The sequence below is a fragment of the Sorex araneus genome, chromosome 3, assembly GCF_027595985.1.
Source record: "Sorex araneus isolate mSorAra2 chromosome 3, mSorAra2.pri, whole genome shotgun sequence".
NCBI classification, from domain to species: Eukaryota; Metazoa; Chordata; class Mammalia; order Eulipotyphla; family Soricidae; genus Sorex; species Sorex araneus.
The window spans coordinates 44,826,608-44,850,887 of record NC_073304.1 but is presented as its reverse complement, the minus strand read 5'-3'; the positions used below and the strand labels follow the sequence as shown (position 1 = coordinate 44,850,887).

General features: G+C 45.1%; 1 pseudogene; it reads right to left on the bottom strand.

Moving 5' to 3' along the window:
- Nucleotides 1-20,829: 20,829 nt before the first annotated feature.
- LOC101555605 (transformer-2 protein homolog alpha-like) lies at nucleotides 20,830-22,633 on the bottom strand (annotated as a pseudogene).
- Between the last annotated feature and the right edge of the window lie 1,647 nt (nucleotides 22,634-24,280).

The window sequence follows — 24,280 nt, the reverse complement described above, 5'->3', positions numbered from 1 at the left end:
TCCTGACTGTCACACCCACAAACTGCCTCTGGGTGCCATTAAAGTGCATTAACAGTCATGATTCAGAGACTCACAAATGAATCCTGGAACAAAGCAGCTCACTGCAGAGATGTCTCCGAACCCCAATTATTTAAAATTTTACAATTCCAGGAGCAGTTGAAGCATCATCACATACTTTTTTTAAAATTTTTTTTTTGTTGAACCACTGTGAGATAGACCCTTACAGACATCTCATACTATACAATACAAAATAATAATGGTGATGGGAAGGTGTAATGGTGGTGGAATTGATGTTGAAATATTGAATGTAATCAATTACTGTGAACAACTTTATGAAAATAAAATTTTTTAAATTATAAAAAAAAATAAGTAGAGCCCAGAGCAATAGTACAGCGGGTGGGGCATTTGCCTTGCATGCAGGCAACTGGGGTTTGATCCCGAGCATCTCATATGGTCCCTCCGAGCACTGCCAGGAGTAATTCCTGAGTGCAGTGCCAGGAGGAACCCCTGAGCATAGCTGGGTGTGACCCAAAAAGCAATAAATAAATAGAATGGAATAGAATAGGATAAAATAAAGTAGAATCAATTAAGATTTTTCTGTTTAGTATGATACAACTTAAGGCATATACTTTCCCTAAGCAATTTCTTTGCCAAGAGGAGATAGAGACATTATTCAACAATGTCTTTTCCATGACCATTTTCCAGTGTTTGGCCCCTGGACCGGCTCTGTGTTCATCTCAGAGTGAATTCCTCTGCCGTCCCACCCCCCTCACCACTTTGAATTGCTAATTTTAAAATTCCTTCTATTTTGTTCCCAGAAGCCAAACATTTTCCCCCTTCAGCCAACAAATCAAAGAGCTGCTAGCTAACAGGTTAACCAGGCTGGGCCCACACACCCTCAGCCTCCAGGTGGATATCAACTGCCTTTTTCTCTGAGGAAGAAGAAGTCATTCTGCCAGTCACTTTAGGATGGATGATGGATCCACTATGTCAGTTTTTCCACATGCCAAACACACACTACTGAGGCTGTGTTTGAGAAGGCTCCACGGTGCCCAGCTGCGAGGCCACGGAATTAGCCAGAATTCTCCTTCCCTCTGCCAGCCTGTGGGGAGAATGCCTGGATCCCACCCCCGGACAGGCTGGATAGGACCACGCCCGGACAGCACCTGGCCCACATTAGTAGGCGCTGCCTCAGGAAGGCCTGGAAAACACAGCTCAGAAGCGTGAGGCTGAGTCATCAGGGCGTGGAGGCTGCCGGATCACATTCTTGCAACTTAACAAGCAAGCACACAGAGTACAGGCAGAGAAAGGCGAAATTGTGGGTAAAACATTTTCGAGGCCAGTTCCCAGAGGTATCCCCCAGCTTACACGATGAGTATGTAAAAATGTAAGGCCAGCAGAGCCCGGCTCCTGACAACCACACACTCAGGTTGGGGAAGCAAGGGGCGGGGAAGAGGGGGAAAAGAGAGCAAAGGGGCAAAAGGCAAGGAGGGCAAAGTCTTCCTCAGAGAGAAGGCACACACAGGAACCAGTATTTAGGGGAAAGACTGACGATCTGGGGAGAGTGATTAGAAACAAGCCTCTGACTCATTCTCTCCTTCTTTTTTATTTTTTTGGCTTTTGGGGTCACACCCAGTAATGCTCAGGGGTTACTCGTGGCTCTGCACTAGGGAATTACACCTGGCATTGCTCTGGGGACTATATGAGATGCCGGCGATGAACACAGGTCGGCCACATGCAAGGCCATGCAATCCAATCACGCTGGCCCCTTATTCTCTTTTCTGGACAGAATTTATAGGTTCAAACACAACCCTTTACAGCAGCACTTTGGAACAAATTTGTTCTTAGGGCCCAGTGGGTGCAGCTCTCTGGACAGAAAAGATGAAAATCCATTTTGTTAGGGATCAATAGGCGTAGAGAGGCAAATTTGCTGGAACTTGAAGGTTCGCACAGACCAGAGACAGGGCTGGTCTAACTTGTTTTCTTGTAACCCAAAACCTTAGGCAATAAGGGGGTGATGGGGGGGTAAGTGGTGGGGGGAGAGGTGGGGTTGCCCTGGTGGGTGGAACCTGCTTCTGAGAACAAAGTCAATGCTTCTGAGAGAGGACATGGTGGAGCTCAGGGAAGCAAGAAAGCAGAGTCTAACGTGGCAGTGAGGTGACCGCACCCACCTGTGATGGAGACACTCTGTCCCCATCAGCTGGCTTCAACCTGACGTGCAGTAAGCTAGGAGACCTTACGTGCACGCTCGTGGGAGATCAGGTTCTAGGGGATGCTTCCTGCCCCTTTGATTCTTATTCTCCCTGTTTCTGTGCTGAACCCTGGGGTGGTGGTCCAGACACGTGAAGGCAGGGCAAAGGCGGGAAAGACAAATTTCTGTTCCATTTTCAAAGTGATGCTAGACCTGATCCTCTAGAGGCTACCCCAGATCCATGCTCCAGGGGTTGCTCTCAGCAGTACAGCCAGGGGTGGTGGGGTGGTAGGGTGTGGAGGGTTGAGTGCCTTGCAGAACTGGGGATGGAACCCAGGCAGCCCCAGGAAGAGCACTGCAGCCCTTTGAGCCATTTTCCACCCACAGTTCGAGGTTACCTTTTTTAAGATTGCCAGGAGTGATTGTGAAGTCATTTGTGACTTAAATTTCATTTTTCAAGTAGATCTGGTTTAAATTTTATGTCTCAAATATTCATGGAGTGTATATATTATATACTCCACATATATTTTTCAAGTATACATGAAGGGCATATGTACCAAATTGTATATACTATACACTATATTGTATCTTACTACAATGTAGTATCATATAGTACAGTATAGTAGATAGTACAGTGGTTAGGGGGCATATCTAGCATGGACTCAATCTGATTCAATTCACAATATGATATGGTCCCCTGAGAATCATATGGTGCAGCCTTGGTGGTCCTACCACCTCTGAGGTGGCCCAGGGGACCCCAGTTCTGCAGGCCCTGAACAGCATCACATTCGCACCCACTTGCTTTGAACCACTATGTCAAGAAGAATGACTATATTTGGATTTCATTTTAAAAGTATATTTAAGACTATTTTTAAATACTATAATTAAAAACACAAATACACAATTACATCAACTACAGAGGCAATAACACAATAAAGGCCTCTGGCATCTACCTTTTTTGCTTGTTTGTTTTTGGGTCACACCCAGCGATGCTCAGGGGTTACTCCTTCCTCTGTGCTCAGGAATTACTCCTGGTGGTGCTTGGGACGCCATATGGGATGCTGGGGATTGAACCTGGGTTGGCTGCTTGCAAGACAATCACCCTACCTCTTGTATTATTGCTCCAGCCCTGGCACATACATAGCACAGTGGGTGGGCATTTGCCTTGCACACAGCCAACCAGGGTTCAATTCCTCCACCCCTCTCAGAGAGCCCAGAAAGCTACCGAGAGTATCCCACCTGCACAGCAGAGCCTGGCAAGCTACCCGTGGTGTATTCGATATGCTAAAAACAGTAACAAGTCTCACAATGGAGATGTTACTGGTGCCCACTTGAGCAAATTGATAAACAACGGGACAACAGTGCTACAGTGCTACTTTTCCAGACTGGGACCTCCTCATCTGTGCTCAGGACCATGCCCTTGGGCCTCATCCTGGCAGCTGCATCTAACTGATCTGTCTTCAGGCACTCAGATCCTGCAGTGCTGGGGGCCAGCAGAGCTCCCTGGAAGTACTCAGGGGACCCTGCAATGCTGGCATCAAACCTGGGGTCTTGTGCGTGCAAGGTATGTGCTCCGGTCCCTGACAGATTTTGAGCAAATTCTGGGATAAAATTTGTGGAGTTTCCCAAATTTCTTTCTTTTCTCTCTTCAAGTAACATAACTTTGCACCATAACTTACCTCCAGTTAAGACAAACTGTCAATATCGAAGAGATAGTACAGTAGGTAGGGTACTTGCCTTGTACCCGGCTGACCTGGGTTCAATCCCCAGTACTACATATGGTCCCCTGGCCCTTCCAGAAATAATCCCTGAATATAGAGCTAGGAGGAAACTTTGAGCACCAGCAGGCGTGTTCTCAAAACCAAACAAACAAAACCTCTTTTCCTATTGAGACAGAGCAATAGCACAGAGAATAGGATACTTGCCTTGTACCGGACAAATAAAGGTGAACCCTGAGTTTGATCCCCATCAACCCATACAGTTCCTCAAGCACACACCAGGAATGACCTCTGAGTGCAGAGCCAGGAGTAAGCCCAGATCAATGCCAAGTGTGGCCTCAAGCAAGCAAAGACACATATTCCTAGGGTCAGAGAGATAGTACAGTGGGTAGGACACTTACCTTGCACAGGCTGACTTGGTTCGTTCGATCCCTGGCTCCATATAAGTCTCCCAAGTCCTGCTAGGACTGATCCCTGAGTGCAGAACTGAGTATAACCTAAAAACCTAAAATAGAAATCATCATCATCACCATCATCATCCCGTTGATCGTCAAGTTTCTCGAGCAGTCTTAGTAATGTCTCCATTTGTCCTAGCCCTGAGATTTTAGAAGCCTCTCTTTACTCGTCCTTTCCAATGGTGCCGCATTGGAGGTTCTTTCGGGTTCAAGAGAATGAGACCCATCATTGTTACTGGTTTTGGCATATGAATACACCATGGGGAGTTGCAAGGCTCTCCCATGTGGGCAGGAAACTCTCAGTAGCTTGCCAGGTTTTCCGAGAGGGAGAACTAGGCTATAAGATGTCGGGAGTCTTGGGCCGGGGCCGGTGCCAGCTCGAGCTCCGCCGAGATTCGACCAGGGTGGCCATGCCTTTGCACAGCCGCTTTGCTGCTGAACAACCTGGATCCAGAGCCAGCTATATTACTTGGGGTCCAAGCGAGTGCTTACAGCCATGTCTCCAGACTGTGAACTAAGCTTTTGCCCCATGCCGGCTAAGGGGGGAAATATCCTTCTTCCTTGGTTTTTCTCCCCCCTGGGAGGAAGTGGTGTGGTGTCTGCCATATTATGGAACTTTTAAAGAGGTATGAACTTGGTGGTGTGGGGAAAAAGAAAAAAAAATGTGGTTTGAACTTGAAACAGCGGGACGCTTGGGCAGTCTCGGGCCGGGGCCAGTGCCAGCTTGAGCTCTGCCAAGATTCGACCTGGGTGGCCATGCCTTTGCACAGCCACTTTGCTGCTGAACGACCAGGATCCAGAGCCAGCTATATTACTTGGGGTCCTAGCGAGTGCTTGCAGCCATGTCTCCAGACTGTGAACTAAGCTTTTGCTCCATGCTGCCCCAGGAAGGGAAATTATGCAATTTCCAACTTAAATCTCCCTGGACTTAATTACTTAAATACAGAAATCCTAAACCGCATGGCCGCTACTGTGGCCGCGCGACTTTATATCTCTTCATTTTCATCAGTGGAAAACTAATTATCAAATGTTTTCTTGTCAATAGGGCTGTATTCTTGGGGGATAAATTCCAACAAGAATAGTGAGTTCTGTGTTGAAACTCCAACAACAATAGTGAGTTTTGTGTTGAAATATGGAATGTAATCAAGGTAAAGAGAAAAGGAAGTGAAATGTATCAGTTATGCAGGGGGGGTGGGGGTTGGGGGGTGGGGGGGTGGGAGGTATACTGTTTTTTTTTTCCTTTTTTTGGTAGTGGAATATGGGCACTGGTGAAAGGACGGGTGTTTGAGCATTGTATAACTGAGACATAAGCCTGAGAACTTTGTAACTTTCCACATGGTGATTCAATAAAATAAATTAAAAAAAAAAGATGTCGGGAGCTTGGTTTTATAGTCTCTGGATGTTAGCCATTGGTGGGATTACAGGGCACCGGGACAGTCCCTAGGTGTGACCACCTAGCTACCGGAAAATGGGGAATCTGGGCGGATAAGGCCCAGTCCCAATCCAAGCAGGCTTGGAGGTCTCAGTCCCAGGTCCCACACACCTGGGTTCCTTTGTTGGTTCCTTCATGCGTGAAGCTCATCTGAACATGTGGAGAGGGGCCTTGACCATGGCTGTAGCTAGGCTCCAGAAATCTTTGGCCCCGGGAGCTCTGTTCAGGGCAGGGAGGGAAACTGAAGCCCACCCCCTCCAAAAGGCCCTGTGGAAGACAGCCAGGCATGGGGCAAGAGACTCTCTGCCAAAATAGAAATAGAAAAGACACATATGTTTTGTTTTGTTTTGCTTTTGGGGCCTGTGTTCAGGGTTTATTCCTGACTCTGTGCTCAGGGGTCCCCATGTGGGGTACTGGGGATGGAACCCAGATTGTCCATGTGCAAAGCAAGTACCCTACCCACCTGTACTATCCCTTAGCCTCAAGACACGTACTTCATTTTTTTTCTTTTTGGGTCACACCCAGCGATGCTCAGGGGTTACTCCTGGCTCTGCATCTCAGGAATTACTCCTGGCGGTGCTCGGGGGATGCTGGGAATCGAACCCGGGTTGGCCGCATGCAAGGCAAATGCCCTACCGACTGTGCTATTGGTCCAGCCCCAAGACACATATTTCTTTTTTATTATTATTATTTTTTTTATTTTTGGGTCACACCCAGCGATGCTCAGGGGTTACTCCTGGCTTTGCACTCAGGAATTACTCCTGGCGGTGCTTGGGGGACCATATGGGATGCCGGGGATTGAACCCAGGTCGGCCGCGTGCAAGGCAAATGCCCTACCCGCTGTGCTATCGCTCCAGCCCCCAAGACACGTATTTCTTAAGTGCACAATGCATGCATTTTGTTTCCCTTTCTTGATTTTGAGGCCACACCCAGTCGTGCTCAGGTGCTGCTCCCAGCTCTGTGCTTGGGAGTCATCTGGTGGTGCTCAGAAGACCATGAGGTGCTGGAGCTCAAACCTGAGCCTCCAGCTTGCACAGCTTGCACTCACCCTCTTGAGATCTCCGCAACTCAGCTGTGCATTTTCACCGAGAAATGCCATGTCATCACTATCTTTTGAGAGGGGGCACGGGAAGTTAAAGAGCTTTATTTCAGGGGCTGGAGTGATAGCACAGCGGGTAGGGCGTTTGCCTTGCACACGGCCGACCCGGGTTCTAATCCCAGCATCCCATATGGTCCCCTGAGCAACGCCAGGGGTAATTCCTGAGTGAAGAGCCAGGAGTAACCCCTGTGCATCGCTGGGTGTGACCCAAAAACCAAAAAAAAAAAAAGAGCTTTATTTCAATATATTTACTTAAAGAAATGTGAAGGGAGAGAAAGAGAGATCCAAGTTCAAAGGAGAACACTGACTTCTCCAGAGAGAAAAAAGCCAGAGGACCCACCTCAGGTGGCGATGCAGGCCAGTATCGTGTCCAGGGTGCAGAATGAGCCCGTCTTAACTTTCCTTATCTGCATACACAGTGTCCAGCACTCCAGAAAGTTCCCTTGTGTCCCTTCCAGGTCACCAGCACTCCTCACCCATCACTATGCTGACCCTTTCTGTTCTGTGCCATCGATTTGACAATTTGTGGGTCTGACCTGACCTGTAAAAATCTGTTCCTATATCAGTGCTCTCAAGAACTGGGTGCTCAGCCAACTGCCACCCAAGGCTTGGAAGCATCCATCAACCCCAGGCTCTGCTCCGGCCCATGGCTTCCCCAGGAGACTATGTAGCTCTCAGTGTGACTCTGCTGCTTTCATAAAGCACAGGGGGTTCATATCTGGCTTCTGTATCTAGGACAAGATATTCGATTGCCTTAAGGATTCTATTTGGATTTTTTTCTAATGTTATGCCCTCCCTTGTTCATCTTCTGGATCCGTTTAAACATCAGAAAGACAATCAAGCAAAGTAAAAAATAAATATTTCTTAATTCTTTGCAACTAAAATAATACATAGAAGTAAATCAAATGCTGAACTTGATTATCAGATTACAGTGATTATACCTCCATTCGTCATTCTTAATTTTGGTATTTAAAATAGTAATGTTACCTCAGATATTTTGTAAAAAGTAAATTTAATGGGGCAGGGAGATCGCTCAAAGGATTGGAACACAGGCCTGGCATGCTCTGAGTCAGATCCCCTGCTCTGTGTGGCCCTCAGGTACTTCAAGGGGTGAACCCCAAAGGTCCTAACTCCACTGGGTAGCCTCTGGTGACTTAAAAACTGCTGGGCTCAGGCAGAATTTTGGCACCACCCTCAAGGACTGAACCCTCTGGTCCGCATAGCCCTACTTGTTGAGGCTCCCCTTCCTGAGTGATGCATCTTTTAGTTGCAGTGCTTGTGGGGTATTTGAGGTGAGATTACAACCCTCTGTAGGAACTGCAGACAGCAGAGCTGCCAGGCTCCAGCCCAGGGCATGTGAACACAGTATTGGTATGTGTGTGACAGGGGTTGAACTTGTGACCTTGACTGTTCTATGTCCCCACTCCTTGGACCCAGGGCAGGGAGACTTGGTGGTCCTTAAAGTAACTGGATTTGGTCAGCCTTTCTCTTTTTTCCTTCCTTCTTTCTTTCCTTCCTTTCTTCCTTCCTTCCTTCCTTCCTTCCTTCCTTCCTTCCTTCCTTCCTTCCTTCCTTCCTTCCTTCCTTCCTTCCTTCTTTCCTTCCCTCCTTTCTTCCTTGCTTTTTTCCTTCATTCTTCCCTCTATTCTTTATTCTCCTCCTCCCCACCTCCCTTCCCTTCCTTCTTTCCTTCCTTCCTTCTTTTTATTTTTGGGCCAAACCCTGCTATGGCTTGGAGGACCATATGGGACATCAGGGATTGAGGTGGAATTCAATAGGTCGTGTGCAAGACAATCAGCCTTCCTGCTGTACTATCTTTCCAGTCCCAGAGTAACTGGATTTATCATCATGCTTGGGTCATCCTCAGCTGTGCTGGTGGACCACACAGTCAGGATCAAACCTGTGGCCTCCACATGCAAAGCGAGTATTCCAGTAATCTAAGTTATCTCCTCGGACTCTCAGCATTTTCTTCTAGATATGAGTGTCTTTTCATTTCCTATCTAGTTTGAAGCACTTCCCCTACATGTGGAAGCAAAGGAAACAAAGTAGCTGGCACTCCACCACCGTCACCAGGGGAGCGGCCCTGGTCTCTTCCTTGCACCAGGCTTTCTGTGTCTTAGTTTGCTCATTTGACCCTGCAGTGCTCTGGGACTGCTTCCAGCTCAGAGGTTGAGGTTGCTCCCTGTGATACTCAGGCGACCATGCACAGCCAAGCATTGGTTCCAGGGTCTCACACACACACACAAGGCAAGTCCTCTACCAATAAGACACAACCACTACCCAAGACTGGTTTTAAAAAGTATCTCTTTTAGAATTTGCACATTGTGTGTGTGTGTGTGTGTGTGTGTGTGTGTGTGTGTGTGTGCGTGTGCGGGGCGAGGAGAGAGAGAGATTGGGGATGGTTGTTTCTTATTCCTTGTGGGGAAAAGCCATTTTTATTTTTAATTTTTCTATAGTTTTTATTTTATAAAGTCACTGTCACTGTCATCCCATTGCTCATTGATTTGCTTGAGCAGGCACCAGTAATGTTTCCATTGTGAGACTTGTTTTACTGGTTTTGGCATATCGAATATGCCAGGGGTAGCTTGCCAGGCTCTGCCGTGTGGGTGGGATACTCTTGGTAGCTTACCAGGCTCTCCGAGAGGGACGGAGGAATCAAACCCTTGTCTGCTGCATGCAAGGCAAACGCTCTACCTGCTGTGCTATCGCTCAATATTTCATTACAATTAATATCCAAACACCAATCTCACCACCACTACACTTTCCCACCACCATAATTTGGATGTTTCCACCCTGAACCACAATTCCTGCCCCCAAACAGAACCAAAATAATATATTTTGTATTATTTCTTATGAAAAATTGCTGGAAATGCTACCAAAAAAAATCCTTAGAGGAAAGAGGGTGGAGGTTATTGTCTTTCACCCAGGAGCCATTAAGCCCTTCTATAGGAGATCACTAACATGTTGTTAGAGGTCAAGCCTTGTGTGCTTACATACACACACACACACACACACACACACACACATATGCATATGTATCTGTAAAATAAAACTAGGAAAAGCATCTTTAATTTTTAATGAAAAGTTATTTCCTGAAATAAAGCTGAGGGAAGGAAGACTTGAGAGAGAGGGCAGTGAGTCATCAGACACAGCTTAGGAGAGCACGGGGCCACCAGCGTGATGAGGGAGCCTGCTTGCTTCATCCTCCACAGGACCCAGATGTCCAGCACAGCAGCTAGGAAATCCTGGCGTGAGCAGAGACCTCCTGAGAGACGCAGAGGGCCCGGAGTGCAGGGAGGAGGTTGGTGGGGTGCCGCTGGAGACATGGGTGGAAGGCAGGGGAGGGGGGCGGGGATCTGCTGGGGCCCGCTCAGAGTCTGGAAAATGAGATCCAGAAAGTTGCTTGGGCTGTTTGAAGTTGGATTGTTCAGGATGAAACCAACCTTTACACCTGATTAGGTAACACACTCTGACACACTGGGGACAGAAACTGGGTGGTGGAAAAAGCAGGATTCCCAGGTGGGAAGTGGAAGCAGAGTGTGGGAGCAGGGGGGGACCCTAAGGACCTGGACTGGACTCACCATCAAGAGGCCTGATGAGAGTGAAAACTGAGGAGGAGGCTCTGAAGGAGGCTGCGCAGCCACAGACTGGGAGGAGAGCGGACAATTCGGCTCTGCCCCATTACCGAGAGATGGAACCCATGACTGCAACACCCAACTCTGTAGGTGGATGACTCAGAAGAGGATTTTCTAGATAAAATCTAGGCAAGGACTGGAAAGATTACACAGGGTTAAGGCATTTGCCTCACATGTGGGTGACCCAGGTTGGATCCCCAGCATCCTGGACAACTGGGACCCAGAGTAGCCTGAGAGGAAACACTTCCGACTGTGGCTAACCTCTGGGTGTGTGATCACCCCAGGCTGGTTCTTTTCATCAGCCGTCACCCCCAGACAGATCTAGAAGGCCAGGCCTCTACATTGGAACCATCCCAGTAGATTCTGTTTTCTGTGGGGACCCTGACTGATCCAGTACCCCATGGAGTGTCTGTGTCTTTATCAGTCTTTGGTTCCCTGAGCCCTGCTAAGTGATCCCTTGAATGCAGAGTCAGAAGTAAGCCCTGAGTCCTCCTGGGTGTGACCCCAAAGATATATAAAGAAACAAGCAAACAAGCAAATCACCTAGACCAATAAGTTCCCAGCACTTCTAAGAAGGGATTAGAGAAGAAGCACCTTTCAAGGCCTGGTTGTATTTGTATCAAAGTATGAGACATCTGTGGGTTCTTTGAAGCTTCGCTGTGAACAGCTGCCTGGCCACTTACCACCATTGTTCTCTCCTATTTCTCTGCCACTAGTACATTCCAGGGCTTAGGAGCAGTCCAGGGCATGTTCCGTGACAGAGCTCCTGCCTTATAGGTGTGAGGTCAGGAGCTGTCACACAATGAGTGTCACAGCCCAGTGTCACCGCTTCTGGGATCCCTGGGCCTCAAACGTGTGTGACCACCACCAAGTGTGTGAGCCCTGGCCACACCTGCAACCAAGTGTGCGTGAGACTTGGTCATCACCACAGCAAAGGAAGGGGAGGAGACACATACATACAAGGGAAATTAAACAAAATCGGGCTTCTAACTTGTTTCTGGCCAGATTTTCTATTTACTCACCGTGTGAACTTGGTCGACTTTTAAAATGCCCCTTTATCTATTTCCTGATGTGTAAAGCTGGAGTAATGATAGGGCCGAGTCACAAGGTAACCGAGGACTTGGGGTCCCTCAGGTGAAGGGCTGGGCACAGGGTTGGGGTTCAAAAAATGTTTGCCTATGGGCGGAAGAGGAGGAGGAGTGGGAGAAGTAAGGACAATGGCAAGTCAACAGCAGTTGTGTGCTTGTCTTTGTGATAAGGTAGGGAGAAGTTGGGGAAAGGTGTCCTGGACTGCTGGGACCCAGAGTAGCCTGGGAGGAAACGCTTCCGATGGTGGTTAACCTCTGGGTGTGTCATAACCCCAGGCTGGTTCTCTTCAGCAGCCTTCACCCCCAGGCAGATCTAGAACTCCAGGCCTCTGCATTGGAACCATCCCAGTGAATTCTGTTTCCTCTGGGGACCCCGACTGATCCAGTACCCCATGGAAAATCTGCATCTTTCTACCAGTCTTTGAAGCAGCCCTTTCTCTGTGTCCTCCTGGGACAGTGGCCCTAGCATTTCCCCAGTTCCTAACATGACTCTGAGTCATCCTTGACGGGAATTTCCTCTTCCTGAGCTCTGCTACCCCCACACCTCCAACAAGTTCTTATATCTTGAGACTCTGAGCCCACAGAATAATCCCTCCTGTCTGCTCCTTCCTTTCCCTTCCCATGGCTTCTCCCTCCCTGTTATCCACTTGGGCTGTGGTAAGCCTCCTAACTGGACCTGCAGCTTCTAGCTCCTAACTCAGCCCATGGTTGACCATTGGAAGAAGGGGCATTCCAACTCTTTGACCTTGAGTTCACAATAAGAAATGTATTTCACTTCACCACTCAGCACACACTCACAAAACTCACAAGGCGATAATGCACTCTGATGTTGCTTTGATTCATGACCCAAGAAATTGACTTGGTGACCCACTAATGGGTCCTTCCCTGCACTTGAAGCAGAGCCCTCACAGAGCTCTAGTTCTGTCTCTATCCCAGTGAAAGCTTTCAGTTGTTCCCATCACTGACTGGATTTGCTGCCAGTGGCATTAAAAGATTTTATGGGATGACCCAAATCTGCCTGTCTAAACATTTTTCTCTCCCTATCTCCATTTACATCATCTAATCTCTCTGGGCCTTCATAGTCAAAAGGAATAGAAGTATTTTTCCAATCTGAAAGGCAAGCAAGACTTCCTGTTTCCGCCATAAATGTATAATTCTAGGGGCTGGAGTGATAGTACAGCGGGTGGGGCATTTGCCTCGTACGTGGCCGACCAGGGTTCAATCCCCGTCATCCCATATGGTTCCCCAAGTACCGCCAGGAGTAATTCCTAAGTGCAGAGTCAGGACTAACTCCTAAGCATTGCTAGGTGTGACTCAAAAGGGGAAAAAAATGTATAATATGATTGGACAGTGTGTAGGGTGCTTGCTTTGCATGTAGCCAACTCAGGATTGATTTGTGGCATCCCATATGGTCCCCTGAGCACTTCGAGAGGTGATCCCTGAGCACTGAGAGGGTGGGCCCCCCACACACACATAAAGAGTATTATTCTAGACCTAGTAGCTAGTACTAAACCTACTCTTCTCAGGTTTCAAAAAACCCCAACATCACTGTCTTTGTTGAGGTTAATTCTATTTAACTCCTTTCTACCTTTCTATGTTGAAATCCATTCAAAGTCTAGCAAGAGCAAAGGACATAGCCAGAACATACTCATAAAATGCGATGAATCCATTAAGGGTGGAGTCGCCAAGGATATTTATTACACACAAGTAAAAAGAAGGAGATGAAACAACGAAGGTCTTTGTGTGTGTGTGTGTGTGTGTGTGTGTGTGTGTGTGTGTGTGTGCGCGCGCGCCACACCCAGAAGTACTCAGGAGTTACTCCTGGCTCTGCACCCAGGAATCACTTTTGGCGGGCTCACATCTAGGATGCCAAGGATGCAAGGCAAGCATCCTCCCCACTCCACTATCTCTCCAGCCCCAAAGGTAGCTTTTTTATTTTTAAATGTTATTTTATTTTTTATAAAGTTGTTCACATTATTTGATTACATTTCATATTCAAACACCAATTCCACTATCATTACACCTCCCACCACCATATTTCAGAGGCTTCCTTCCCGAACCCCAAACCCTGCCCCCAAAGCAGAACCGAAATAACTTATTTTGTATTTTTTGTATTGCTTGTTATGAATAATCTGCTAAACATGATCCAAAAAAAAAGATTTCTTAGAGAAAAGTGTGTGAAGATTGTTGTATTTCACCACCCAGGAACCATTAAGCCATTGAGAGAGAGAGAGAGAGAGAGAGAGAGAGAGAGAGAGACCAAAATCCAACACCTTACATGTGCAAGGCATGTACTCTGCCACGGAGCAACAACTGAATCTCTTGAAATTTCATTTCAGTTTAGAGGCCATGGGTGTCATTGATAGTTTTTGAGCAGGTGTGATTATGTTCTGCGGAGAGGTGTAAGGAGACTGACATAGCCTGGATGGAGTTGGACTTAGGACAGACTAGACCAGAGATGGCTCTAGAAACTCAGGCAGGCATGTCTGGAAGGTTCAGCTTTGGTCACAGATGAGCATTTTAGAGAAAGGAATGTAGTCTCTAAGTATCAGGGACAGATGAGTGGGTCTTGGGAACAGGAGGCAGGACCTGGAAAGCAAAGTTTCTGGAAGGAAAGAAACTTTACTGTTTCATGTGTGACAGGTTCTCTGCCAAGCCCTAAACCGCCACGGAGTGTCTAAAGAGGAGAAGCAACTCTCCTCTCATGGGACCTAGCACATGTCCGTAGAGAGCAAATTGAGATAGACAATGGCTAGGGTGGTTAAAAGGGGGTTCTCAGTCCCATCACCCATAGACATCGCATCTTGTCCACTTGGTGATTCTTGGTGTCCTGGGTGTGACTCTTTAATCAAAAGAGCCTGAATGCCACAGCTCTGAGGCTGATGACTCCTAGCAAGTAGTCAGCATCTGTCAAGCTGAACTCTATTAGAGGAGAGGCTAGAGGTGCCGCTTTTGCCAAGGTTGTGTTCTCAGCCAGGGTGAAATGAGTGTTACTGACGTTCAGCTCCATAATAAAACACGAACCACAAACTGCCATGAGCTTTGTGTCTGCTGAGAGTGAGATGCCAACCCTCTCATTACTGCTCTTTTCATCTATCTTCCAGAGAGCTGAGGAACGGCCTGTGCTCCCCATCCGCCCAGATGAGCTGAGCTAGAGGAAGTTGTGGGTCCCGCAGGGGGCCCAGGTTCCATCCTTATCTCGACTGTATCTCACCAGCACTGCCTGAAAGTAGCCTCAGAGCACTGCCAGCTTTGCCCCTAACGAAAGGAGAAGGCTGAACCTTGCACAATCTGGGACCCCAGCATGGGTGGGAGTAGCTGATCACGGTCCTTTACAACTGCACTCCCTATGATAGCAGGGGATGTTTCGACTGTCAGAAAGAGGGTGTGGAACTGTTTCTCTTGAGAAATTTTCCAGAAATGTGAATAATTCAGAACCCACAGTTTGTGTTTGTTTTTAAAATTAAAATTGTGTCACAAGGGGTTGGAGAGATAGTATAGTGCATGCCTTGTGCATACCTGACCTGGATTCGAACCCAGGCTTCCCATATGGTCCCCCCAGCACCACCAAGAGTAATTCCTCCGTGCAGAGCCAGCAGTAACCCCTGAGCATTGCTGGGTGTGTCCCCCAGCACTCTGCAAAAATAAAAGCAAACAAATAAATAAAGTTTGATTTCTTTCCCTCCTATAAGTACAACTTTGTGTCAGAATTCAGAAGCTCAAGCGCAGCCGATATAAGGTCCAAATCCAAAGCTCATAATGAATCGGGGAGCTGGATCTCACAGACACAGTCCCACTCAGGATCCACCGTGGTCTGCTGCCCACCAGGATATACGGTGACCAAATGATGGCAGCTCCTTATGTTCTGACTCAAGCCAGACTCCATTGAGCCACATAGGCGCTCTTTGACTTCACATGGAGTCTGGAGCTTTGATTGGCCCTGAGGGGCGACACCCAGATGTGAGATTCTGACCTGGTTTGAAACAAGTCTCTAGGATTGTGAGAGACTTTGCTGCCAACTCAGTCCATAATTAGGCTTGTTGGCTGGAGTCCTAGCTCTGATTTCCCCATATGCACCAACACGGTGAAAACACCCTCTTTTGAAATGCTTCAACATGTTCACCTGTAGCAACAGGAAAAGAAGGAATTTGAAGAGACTCTGACTTGGAGAGCTGACAAACGTCTCTAAACTCACAGAGCCAGGAGCAGGAGATTGATGTTCAAACACAGAAGCACATGGTTTGATTTCCACTTAGATAGTGCAAGGGACTGACAGCATCCGTCTTTCAAAAGAAACTAGAAAAAACAAACCAAACACTAATATATTTGCTCTGCCAGGGGTTGGCTTTCAGGGACAGTGTCCCAGGGACCCTTTGCTTTGGAATCTGCTTTTTTTCCTAGCTTTGAGGGGACCCTAGCTAGAGGCTCCTATAAAACCAACTGAGCTCTGAGTCAAAACCATGCTGGGTTCTCTTTTCTTAGAACTTCTCTTTAAGAATTTCAAATATGTCACCAAAGAGATAGTTCAAAGAACTGAGCTTCTGCTTTGTATGCAAGTGTCTGGTGTTCCCTCCCTTACCACATGGTCCTCTAGGCAACACTGGATGTGACCCTCAACAAAAAAACAAACGAAACAAGAATTTCAAATGTGTTTCAAGAGAAGTCAGTCATTAGCACTGAATCCTTACATTCCCTAGGAGGAACAGGATTCTGTTACTTCTCGAAGTGAAATGTGAAGTCCTTGGCCTGTCCTGTGGCCTTCAGCGTGGGGCTGCCCCAAGACTCACTGATAGCTGAGAATATGAAGAGGAGGTGAGAAACAGTCATGTCACAATTAGAGAGCATTGTCTAAAGACTCGGAATCTGGAAATGGCTGATGTGTAAATGTACCTCCGCCTTTAGAAAAGCAAATAAGCAGATAAGCGAGGAAAGAAGAAATAACATCAACTCACAATGTTGCATATAATTATTTTTCCATATCCATCTCATCTTAATTATAGAGAGATAAAAATAAATTGATGTCTCTGCAAAGGGAAAACATTTGAAAAGCATTTTTTCATCCCCAGGGTGGGGAGCAGGGGAAGGGCACAGGTGAAAGGAACACTTTAGCTCTACCTGAGCACAATAATATTTGCAAAAGTAGTGTACCTCTAAACATCATTATTTTTTTCCCATTCTGGAAAAAAGAAGATGTATTATGAAAATTGCATAAACCTACAGAATTCTGGGTTATTTATACATATGTATAGCTCAATTTTATATAATAAATTTTATATGATAAAAATATATGATAAAATTTTATATGATTTCATATGGTAAAAATTTTACATGGTTTTATATGATAAAAAGGAATACTTAAATATGATAAAGTACATGTATCAAAAAATAAGCTATAACACAACTTGGAAATTACACAACACCCATAATAAAGTCTAAAGTCATATGCTTAATAACATTAGTGCCAATTAAGAAAGTTGATTTAACTTTGCTAAATGCAGTATCTAGAATCTCAAATAGGGATAATATTACTCAAATTTACATTATACAGCAAGGATTTAAATAGTCATGGGAAAACAACATAATATATAAAAAGGTTCTCTCTGGTATCTGTAGAATGCATCATACACGTGTTGAAAATAATGTATGAATTTTAGGCATATAATTCTGTAATACATTATTGTCATCATTGTATTTCTTTTTTATTTTTATTTTATTTTATTTTTTATTATTTTTTTAATTGAATCACCATATGGAAAGTTACAAAGCTTTCAGGCTTAAGTCTCAGTTATGTAATGCTCGAACACCCATCCTTCACCAGTGCACATATTACACCACCGCGAACCACAGTAAGCATCATCATTTTTGAAAAATACTTTTCACCAAAGAAGTGCTAGACTCCCAAAAAGAACAAAAACCAAAACCAAAATACAAACTAAAACAATAACAAATGCTATAAGTCAGAGTGGCCACTCTGAGTTTACTTTTGGTATTGTTAGCTCATTAAAGGAGAGAAAATTATAGGTGATACAACTGCCATTAATTACTGAGTTTCATAAATCCTTTGTCCCGTGATTTTTAGTGTGTATTTCTAAAGGCAGTAATGACCTTTGCTTTCCTTTTTTGCCTTTAAGAGTAAAAATTCTGGGGCTGGAGTGATAGCACAGCAGGTGGGGCGTTTGCCTTCCATGCAGCTGACCCAGGTTCGATTCCCAGCATCCCATATCCCCCAGCACCGCCAAGAGTGATTCCTGAGTGTAGAGCCAGGAGTAACCCTGTGTATCGCTGGGTGTGACCCAAAAAGAAAAAAAAAAAGAGTAAAAATTATGGTACAGTGCTATATAAATTCTGATTAATTGGGTCCTAACTAAATCCCCAAATCTATTCCTTTGCTCACACCTACAGACACTTCACTGCCCCCTTATCACCTGCAAAAAATTACCTTCTTCATCCCTCAGCATTGGATTTGTGATGATGACTCCTTTATTCACATCTGAGAAATAGGGATGGTATTCGGTCACATAGTCTCTTTACTCAGAAGTGCCTGGCATTTTGTGAGGTTCTGTAGATTAAAAATGTGACCAAAATAAAGACAGAGCCTTGGACTAGTGAGTGGTAAGAGTCACAGCAAAAACATTCAGTTAGAGTCTGTGAGAAATACCTACTCTTGGTGCTGGAGTGATAGTACAGCTGATAGGGCATTTGCCTTGCAATTGGCCTATTCGGGTTTGATCTTGGTATCTCATATGGTTTCCCAAGCTCCTGCCCCTTGACCTCTTGGGTGAGCCTCATAGGATAGGAGACTTTCTCTCTTTTCTCCCCTCATTTATTCAGCCCTTGCTTTCTTTCTCTGCTGCAGTGTTTTTAACCTTTTCCCTTCTGGCCTCTTTTCTTTCTTGTGCCCCTCATGTAGTCACCCCCCCTACTCTTATTCAGCGGCACCCCATTCATGTGATTTTTCACCCATGGCCTCTTTGGAATATCCTGGGGGCCTACAAGGACCATGTGTTCCTAATTGAGAAACTGTGCTAAAGAAACAATCCAGCTAGTCATGCAGGTTCAGTTTTTGTTTTCTGTGCTTTTTGTTTGCTTACTTTTGTGCCAAAATTCTGAGTGCGTTGGGGACCACAAAATGCCAGGATTCAAGCCCAGGCCTCCCCCATGCAAAGCATGCACTCAGCCCATTGAGCTGCCTCCCAGGCCTTTATCACACCTTCTTTTTTAAAAAAATTTTTTATTAGTGAATCACTGTGAGGGTACAGTTACAGATTTATACATTTTTTTGCTCATGTTTCCCCCATACAAAGTTTGAGAACCCATCCCTTCACCAGTGCCCATTCTCCACCACCCGTAAAACTCAGCAACCCTCCCACCCTTCCCAGTCCCGTCTCCCCCCACCCCACACTGCCACTATGTCAGGGTATTCCCTTTTGTTCTCTCTCTCTAATTAGGTGTTGTGGTTTGCAATAAAGGTGTTGAGTGGCCATTGTGTTCAGTCTCTAGTCTACATTCGGCACGCGTCACCCTTCCCCCGTATGACCTCCGACCACAGATTACTTGGTGTTCCCTTCTCTGAGTTGCCCAGAATGAGAGACCAGCCTCCAAGCCATGGAGACAGCCTCCTGGTACTTATTTCTACTATTCTTGGGTGTTAGTCTCCTAGTCTATTATTCTATATTCCACAGATGAGCGCAATCTTTCTATGTCTGTCTCTCTCTTTCTGACTCATTTCACTTAGCATGATACTTTCCATGCTGATCCACTTATATGCAAACTTCATGACCTCATTTTTTCTAACAGCTGCATAGTATTCCATTGTATAGATGCACCAAAGTTTCTTCAGCCAGTCATCTGTTCTAGGGCACTCAGGTTTTTTCCAGAGTCTGACTATTGTAAACAGTGCTGCGTTAATCACACCTTCTTAAAAAGACTTCCAGGGCTAGAGAGATAGTAGAGTGGGATGGAGCTTGTTTTGCACATGGCTGACCTGGGTTTGATCCCTGGCACTGCATATGGTCCTCTGAGCACCACCAGGAGTGACCTCTGAGCACAGAGCTAGGAGTAAGCCCCGAAAATGAAACAAAACAAAAGTCATCCTCATACTAAGGATAAAGCATAAGTCATTAAAGGCCATTTTATTTTTTTTCAAAGAAATTAACTTTTATTTAAAAAGAGACTACTTTTCCCATACATATTTCCAAGGATTCATATTATACAACAGCCTGCTTAAACTTAAACCACTGTCCCCTAAACCAAAATTTCAAGCAGCAAAGTATGTAATTATGATAGGTAATAAATAAGGGTTGTCCTTCACCGATTAAAGGAATGCTTAAATACTTCAAAAAAGCCAACACAAAAATCACACTTTAAGTTTGTAAGTTTTAACAGATGTATTTTAAATACAAAATGTTTGTAGGAGTCCACACACTTTTCATCTCTAAAAAAACAGCTTGATTTGTAGGGCTAAAAAATTCCATTCATCAAAAGAAATGAAGCCTTTTCTTCTATAGCTTCAAACTTTTTATACTCAACTATCTCACTGCTCTGTACCACTCCAGACAAAGTTGACCTGACTGAACTACTATATGTGTTACTAACTTTCTCAAAAGAAAGTTATAAAAGGAATGCTTAAGGGGCTGGAGCAATAGCACAGCGGGTAGGGCGTTTGCCTTGCACGCGGCCGACCCGGGTTCGATTCCCAGCATCCCATATAGTCCCCTGAGCACAGCCAGGAGCAATTCCTGAGTGCAGAGCCAGGAATAACCCCTGTGCATCGCCAGGTGTGACCCATAAAAAGCAAAAAAAAAAAAAAAAAAAGGAATGCTTAAATGCATATCTCGAATACAATGCCTATTACAATATTTAACATAACAGAAGCTTTAAAAAGATCATTTCTTTCTTCATCTGATTAGCCAGGAGTTAATTTTCTGAAAAAGCAAAGAAAAAAAATTTTCGCAAAACATAACACTAGGAGTTTCTTTTTTACTTGAGATGTTTAATCACTCAAAATGATAACAATTACATCTTTAAGAGTGCAATAAAAGGGGTGGAAAACACCAGTACAACAAACAAAGTGTAGATGCTAAATAAACCAACATTTTTCCAAGAGTTCTTTTTTGAGGAACAGGAATGACTAAAAGCTTGGGGAAATCCAGAATTAAAAGTAAAGAAAATCAAGAGTAAAGGATGTCCTCAACTGCAACCATTCTGTTTATCAATACCATCTTGGGCTTTAGGAACAAGATCTTGATCATGATCTATATCAACTACCATAAGGAGAAAGTGATCTTCTGTACTGGTAGTCATAATCTTTGTATCTGTCATATTCATGATCATATCCACTAACATAGTATGATTCTCAATGCCTACAACCTCCTCCACCTCCACTACTGCATCCACTACCTTCACCATCACTCTGAGTTGGTCTGCCCATGTAAATGCCTGGTGTAGGTGTGTGTGCTCTTTTGGAGATAGAATAATTGACACAAATTCTGTCATCCAGCTCCATTCCATTGGCCCTTTCCATAGCCTTCCATAGCCTTTCCATAGGATTGAGTCATCAATCCTCTCAAAATAAACAAAAGCAAATCCTCGTGATCATCCAGTTCAATGATCATAAACCACATTGACCCCACTCAATGGTACATATCGAGAAAATGTTTCCCGAAGATCTTTCTCTGTGGTATATAAACTGAGGCCAAATACTCCAAGACAGGTGTGAGGATCTGGGTTTGCCCTGCTGCCTGTATGTCTCCTCCAGTTAGACATCAGAGAATGACTTCAGCTCCTTTGATACCAGTATTCTGGTGTATATGACTTACTTGGAGATTGTCTTCTATGACAATGAGAATGGAATCTGGATCCAGTGTCACGTCTATGAGAATGACTCCTTGACCTTGACCTGGATTTTGATCTTGATTGAGAATGGGATTCAGAGTGTTTGAAAACCATCGAAGAACTATGAGATCCTGACCTGCTCTCCAATTTTACACGAGAAGGTGTTCTAGGTGGAGATTTTGACTGAGAGCGAGACTCCTAGGACCCATTCATTCTTCCAGATTCTTTCAATTCTACTTCATTCTTGCTTTCTTGTTCTCCTCATTCTTTATTTTTTTCATTTTTCATACTTCTTGTATTCTTCCCGAATTCAAACAATTGAAAATAGCCTTAAAAATATTCAAGTGCTTCTTTCTGACCAATCTTCTGTTCCATTTTTCCCCCATTCAATTATAATTTTCTGATCTTTAATACTTTTCATTAGCCTATTATTTAAAAATTTTTTTTTAACTTTTTATTGAATCACCGAGTGAAAAGTTATAAAGCTTTCAGGCTTAAGTCTCAGTCATACAATGATCAAAAACCCATTCCTTCACCAGTGCACATGTTCCACCACCAAGAACCCCAGTATACCTCCCCCTCCCACTTCCACCCCCCGGCTGTGTAGCTGATAATTTTCACTTTACTTTCTCTTTACTTTGATTACATTCAATATTTCAACAGAAAACTCACTATTATTATTTGGAATTTTCCCCCAACAATCAGACATGCCGAAAAGCATCATTTGATAATTTGTTTTACATTGCTGAGAATGAAGAGCATATGAAGTTGCGCGGCCGTGTGGTTTTGGATTTCTGGTATTTTAGTAATTAAGTCCAGAGAAATTTCTGCCAGAAATCGCATCATTGCAAGCTCGTACCTCTGTTTAGTGGGCCTTATAAGGTGGTGGTTGCCACACCGCTGCCAGTGAAAAAAAAAAGGCCAAGAGAAAAACCTTTCCTCTCCTGGAGCGGCATGGGGCTGTAGCTTAGTTCACAGTCTAGAGGCATTTCTGCAAGAAGCCACTGGGTGCCAAAAGTAGTTAGCTGGCCTCCAGGATCATGGGCATTCAGGAATGGAGGGGCCCTCATTAGCCTTCTTTTATCTTGATTTATCTTCCACATTCTTGGGAAAAAAAAAACTTCAATTTCTTCTCGATCATTAACTCTACCCTTGATGTTGTTCTCCTCGAGATCACTCATGTTGGCCAGGCATTCCCCAGAACTCAATAAGAGACCAGTCTTGGCATGAGGGCCCACAGCCTAATCAACCACTGACTGGACTGTGGGGAGGAGGGAAGAGCCGGCAGCTATGGCCCTGTTCCTCCACTCCCACTGGATCTCGGTCTCTAACAAAACGGTGCCTACCTAAAGGCCATTTTAGAATCTGACATCCATACCTCGACTATCTGCAGTATTCTCCCACGTGCTCCAGGTCATCTGGCCCAGCATCAACACTGTTGTTCCCAGCATTCACGGCACAGAGCAGATGACTTTCTGCCCAGTTTCAAACCCTAATCCTACCAATGACCGGCTGTGTAACTCTGAGCAAGTTAATTGAGTCTCTATGGCTGCTTTCTGCACAAGTGAAGAGAATAATTATAGCAGATTCATAAGTTTATTCTGAGAATTAAATGAGTTAAATGATAAAAATGCTTAGAGAAGCCTGTGGGGTGTAATAAACAAAGTGAAATATTTACTCCTGTCACTGCTGCCATGCCTGGCACATTTACTCTCACAGATTTTAGTCAAGCTAGCTTTGCCCAATACTTAATGTGAGGAGAGAGAGCGAGAGCAAGAGTGAGAGCGAGAGCAAGAGAGAGCGAGAGCGAGAGAGAGAGAGAGAGAGAGAGAGAGAGAGAGAGAGAGCCCCTTAAGGGTAAAGAACATATTTTCCATTGTACAGAAAATAATAATCATGGTCCTATCTGAATGATGAACAAAGGAATGCATGAATTGGCAATTGAGACAGCATGAGCGCTGGATAGTGAAAATGACAAAATCATTGGAACTGTTGTTTATCTATAAGGAGAATGTAAGTGATAATTTATTTCCTGAAATTCTATGCAGGTAGTAGGCTGACTTTTTCTGGATGAAATATTCAAATATCAGGGCTGGAGCAATAGCATAGCGGGTAGGGCATTTGCCTTGTACATGGCCAACCTGGATTCAATTCCCAGCATCCCATATTTTCCCCGAGCACCGCCAGGAGTAATTCCTGAGTGCAGAGCCAGGAGTAACCCCTGTGCATCGCTGGGTGTAACCCAAAAAAAAAAAAAAACTAAGCCCTTCTGGGCTGGAGCTATAAAACAGCAGGTAGGGCATTTGCCTTCCAAGTGGCCGACTGAGGTTCAATCTGCAGCATCCCATATAGTCTCTGAGCACCCCTAGGTAATAATTCCTGAGTACAAAGCCAGAAGTACAAATGCTTGGGAATAATCCCTGACCATTGCTGGTGCTCTCCCCCCACCAAAAAAAAATAATAATGAGCTCCCATCTGAAAAATAGCTGCCATCATTTACTGCCCTATCCTCCTAGTATGATTGAAATGTTCTGGTCTTACATGGTTAATAGTAAACAACCAGGTACCGACATGCCTGGTTGATTCTCTGCAAGACTTCTGACCTTGGTTTTGCCCTTGTGGGTTTAGGGCATGCGGCATGACTTTCAAGAATGCAGAGAGGAGGAAATCCTTCCCCACAAACTTCTGTTCTCTGCATAACCCAGATCTCCCCAGTTTGCTCCAGAGTGGTGTCTGATTGATGGTTATCAGACGCATTGGAAAGAAGCACAGCGGGCTGCCAATGTGCAGATCTGGAAGGCCCTCCCACAAGAGCCTGTCAGTCCTGT